Genomic DNA, 5,000 nt, shown 5'->3' on the forward strand with positions numbered 1-5,000 from the left:
ATGTTTCTGCATCCAGTAGTCATTCACATTAGGTTTCTTAAAAACTGTATCTCTAAAAACACCATAAAACATTTTAACAGTACATTCCTTAAGAACACATATTTTCTCACCAATCATTGCATACACTTCTTTCTCTTGTTTCCCCAATTCCATGGTTTTGAATTTCTCAATCCAGTTTTGTGGTATGGCATTTTTTATTATTTTGTACTTCTTTGTAATCTCTTGTCTGGTATATTCCTCCTTAGCATCTTCCATAGTGTCAATAATATACTGAACTGGTAAGAATCCCTCCTTGAATTCATACAAAATATCTCTGACCCTTGTAATTCCCACCTCCCACCATTTCTTAAAAAACAACTCTTTCTCATCATTCATAATGTTCTTATTTAAAAACAATGGTTGATTTAAAATATCCTCTCTTCCTTTTGGATTGTATTGCACATGTTTTAAAAAAACTCCCCAGGCACTTAACAATTCTTTATAAAACTCAGGCAATTCTTCCCACATCCAGTTTTTCGTTTTCATCCATAATATACTTTCTCCCAAATTCAGATTCCCACATTTGTTTAAAAAATACCTCATAGTTTTCTTCCAAGTAGTTTCAAATGTTTCATCTAGAAAGTTCTTCACCATCTTAACCCTCATACATTTCTTCCTTTGTGCAATATCAATAAGTCCCAAACCACCCTTCTCGACATCCCCTATAAGTGTATCATACGAGATTCTCGGTGGCTTCTTCTCCCATAAAAACTCTATGAAACATTTCTTCAATCTTTTTTCAACCCACAGTGGCATACTTGCAACATATAAAACATACCACAACTGTGAGACCATTAAAACATTAAGTAATAAAACTTTCCCTTTCAGACATAGTGTTCTCAGTTTCCACAGATTCAGTCTTCTTTCAATATTCCCTACTCTTCCTTCCCACATGATATCATTTAATCTCTTGTCATCCTCTCCCATTAAAATTCCTAAAATCCTAATTTCTTTAACCTCATTAAAAACAAAAACATCAGTTAAAACTGGGAGTCCCCCAAACCTCATATAAACAGTTTTGTCTTCGTTTACCTTCCCCCCTGATTTTCTGCAAAATTTTTGGACTACTTCCATTGCCGCTTTTACACTCCCCAGATCCTTCACTATTAAAGTTGTGTCGTCAGCATATTGAAAAATTGTATTCTCTTTATTCTCTTCTTCAATTTTAATGCCTTTCACCTTCTTCTCTCTTCCTATTGCTAGTCCTAGGGGCTCTGCCACCAAAGTATATAAAAGCGCCGAAAGAGGACATCCTTGTCTTACTGATCTCGTAAGTTTAAAACTCTTAGTTAAAAAACCGTTACACTTAATTCTTGTTACCACTCCTTTATATAAAATCTTGATCCATTTAATAAAATTCTTCCCAAAACCAAAACTCTTTAAAACCTCAAATAAAAACTGATGCTCTACCCTATCAAAAGCTTTCTCAAAGTCAAGACTTATAACATATCCCTGCAAATTTTCCTTTTTCATGTAGCTTATTATGTCCTTAATACTTAAAGTAGTGTCCGCTATATCTCTTCCTCTTACTCCATATGCCTGGTTGGTCTTTATAATCTTTGGCATCACCTCTTTCAGTCTGTTTGCTAAAATTTTAGATAAAATTTTAAGATCTGTGTTTAACATAGTCAAAGGTCTATAGTTCTTTAAATCTGTCTTGTCTCCTTTCTTCTTGTATATCACTTTCATTAATCCCATACTCATCCTTAGATTCAATCGTCCTTTCATAAAAACCTCATCATACACCTCTTTTAAAATCCTAGTTAAAACCTCCTTAAAAACCAAATAAAATTCACTCCCCAAACCATCAATCCCTGGACTCTTTTTCTTATTAAGCTGTTTTATAGCTATTTCTATTTCTTCTTCACTTATCTTTTCATCGCACATATCTTTGTCTTCCTTTTCCACTTTTGTTTCAATCACCTTAAGCAATTCTTTGCTATCTTCTTCCACTCCTTCTGATGTAAACAATTTCTCGTAGTATTTCTTCATTTGTTCTAATATATCTGCATTATTTTTAACTCCTTTTCCATTTTCATCCTTCACCTCTTTTATCATTCCACTTCTCCATTTCCTTTTCTCCAAGTCAAAGAAAAACTTTGTACATTTTTCCCCTTCTACTAGGAATTGAGCTCTACTCCTTAATCTTGCAGCTTCATATCTTTTCTCCTCCATTTGTTTAAGTTTGTCTTCCAGTTCTCTTATCTTTGTCATGTCCTTATCATCCCGCTCTAATTCTTTCCCTAAATTCTCTCTTATGTCATATTCTGTGCACCTTTTACATTTCTCTATTAATTTACATACACAAATGGTGTGTTGCTTTATTAAAAACTTTACATTCTCCCACCATAATCTTTTATCTTCCACATACATTGCATTTAGCATTTCGTTTTCAATAATATCTTTAACCTCTTGAACATAGCTTTCCCTTTTTAAAATTTCAGTATTTAAGACCCACACGCCTGGACCTCTTTTAATTGAACTCCAATCCATCTGCATAAACATTGGCTTGTGATCACTTAAACTCGTCTCCCCATAGTTCACATTATCTATAAAACCTTCTAAAATCCTTGAGCACAAGATAAAATCTATTCTAGTTTGACACATAAAATTCCCCACCATTTGTCTTCTTGAATATTGTCTCTTTTTCTCATTCCTCTCTCTCCATACATCCACTAAATTAAAATCTTCCATCAATGATTTCAATTCCTTTCTCCCAGTATCCGTTTTAAAAACCATTCCATCCGCCATATCAATTTTGCTTAAAACAGTATTAAAATCCCCCATTACTATAACATTTTTGTATTTCATTAAAAACGTCCTTAAAAACTTTAAAAAAAACCTCTTTTCTTTCTCTTCATTAGGCGCATGCACATTTATCACAGTTACTTTGCTATTTTCCCATTCCATTTCTACCCCTAAACATTTCCCAGCATCATCCTTGTAAATTACATCGCACACAACGTCCGTATTCTTTCTTATTAAAAATGCCACTCCTCTGCCTTGCCTCTTGTCCTCATTGTTATACAAAATATCCCCATCCCATCTCTTCTTCAGTTCATTTATATGCATATCTTTCCAGTTTGTTTCTTGTAAAATAATAATATCCACATTTTTAAACATTTCTTTCACTCTTTCAAATTTGTTAAAATCCAAGAGTCCTCTGGCATTAAAAGTGACAAAACTAAAAACCATCAAAAATAAATAGATAAAAAAGCTTAAAAACCCCATCTCATTAGTTCATTTCGCTTGAGTCTTTTAATAGTTCATATCTATTCTTCCATGATTCTTTATTGGTAGGTCTTTTTCTAATTCCATCCAAATTTGGCTTTACCTTAAGTTGACGTCGTCTTTTACATAAAATCGATGTTCCTTCTGCTTTTCTTTCTCCTTCACTGTTTGAATCCACTTCTTCTTCCAAAGTGTTACTCAGTCCAACAAATAAATCCACATGTTCCAATGATCCTTCACCCTGTCCCATTTGCTCTGATATTCCTTCAATCTCTATATTCCGGTTGTAATTTAACTGCTCCTCGTTTACTCGTTCCTCCACTGTGCTCTCTGTAGTCCCATCAGTAATGCCGTTTCTCTCTGCTTCCACCATCAGTTGTAAAGGATCTTCACTTGGTTTCTCTGTCACTGTCTGCTCTTCATCTCTTTTATTACTTATAACCCGCTCCTCTCTCAGATATGTCGTACCATCCTCGTCTCTCTCTGTCGTGCTGTCTCGTTCATGCACCCGCCCGTTCTCAAGAGTCTCGTCCTGCTCAAACCAGCACTCGCATTTGTTTATCACTTTTTTGCAATCCGGGCATCTGACCGCCATACAATCCCTTGCGAAATGTCCTCTCTCCTCGCATTTAAAGCACTTGAAATCGGGGCAGTCTTTCATGACATGGTCAGGGCACATGCACAGTCGACAGGTTTTAACCTGATGGCTGTGCATCACCCGAAAATATTGCAACCCCTCAGCCGTATCTAGCCTAGTGCTATATGGGAGAGAGGCAACCGCTTTGGGGAAACGAGATTTCACAAACCTCGTACCATCTTCGATGGTTGTGCCCGGATACACGCGTCTCTTAATGTCTGATATTGGGGTAACTCCCCACCCTTCCAATTTATCTAAAATATCACGATCGTCGATGTAAACAGGCAGGTGCATGAACGAGACAACATAGTCTCTATTTTGCAGTCTTTTAACCTCACAAATAGTTTCCTTTATCTGTAATCCATCCACCAACAAATCAACATCTTCCACGTTTTCTAAAGTCACCTCATACTCCTTGTTTTGTTTAGGTCTTACCGCCAGAATGTTCCCTTTGCCAATCTTTTTCGTCACTGCTTTTATTATATCCTCCGCTCTTGCATTCACGTTTGAAATGTCCACGCTCACAGTAGCTTCTTTCAAGTAATCCTTCTTTGTCTTGTTATTCCTTTGTTCAATATCCATTTTATTCTCATCTCGTTGCCTTATTTCAGTTCCATTTTCATTCACCATTCGTGTTCCTCGAGCCGTTTCCATGTCCGCTGCCGTGTGTCCGTCCGCCATTCCTCAAACAAACAAACGAAAAAACGTGCACTAAACAACAAAAAAACTATTCCCCCCAAACAGCATGTGCTGTTGGGAGGAATAAGCTACAAAAATAAACAAAAAAACTTTACAAATTAAACTTATAACGCCAAAAACAAATCAAAATGAAACACAAAATGGAGGAGAGCCTTTCTCTCCCAACTGCTGCCAACCACTTCCTGTTGCTCTCTAGCGCTCTCAGGTGGCGGTATGGCCGTAAGCGAGGGCTGCTCCAAAAAGTGGGCTATTTAAAGATCAGCCTCCGTAAAAGCCAGCATATTATATAAATAGTGAAGAAAAGGCAAAAGCTTTCAGCACCTGGTATTCCCAGGCGGTCTCCCATAAAAGTGTAACAATCGGCCTTATCAGCCGAGTTACAAGACTAAAATGG

Source organism: Garra rufa, chromosome 2 (assembly GCF_049309525.1).
Source record: "Garra rufa chromosome 2, GarRuf1.0, whole genome shotgun sequence".
Lineage (NCBI taxonomy): Eukaryota > Metazoa > Chordata > Actinopteri > Cypriniformes > Cyprinidae > Garra > Garra rufa.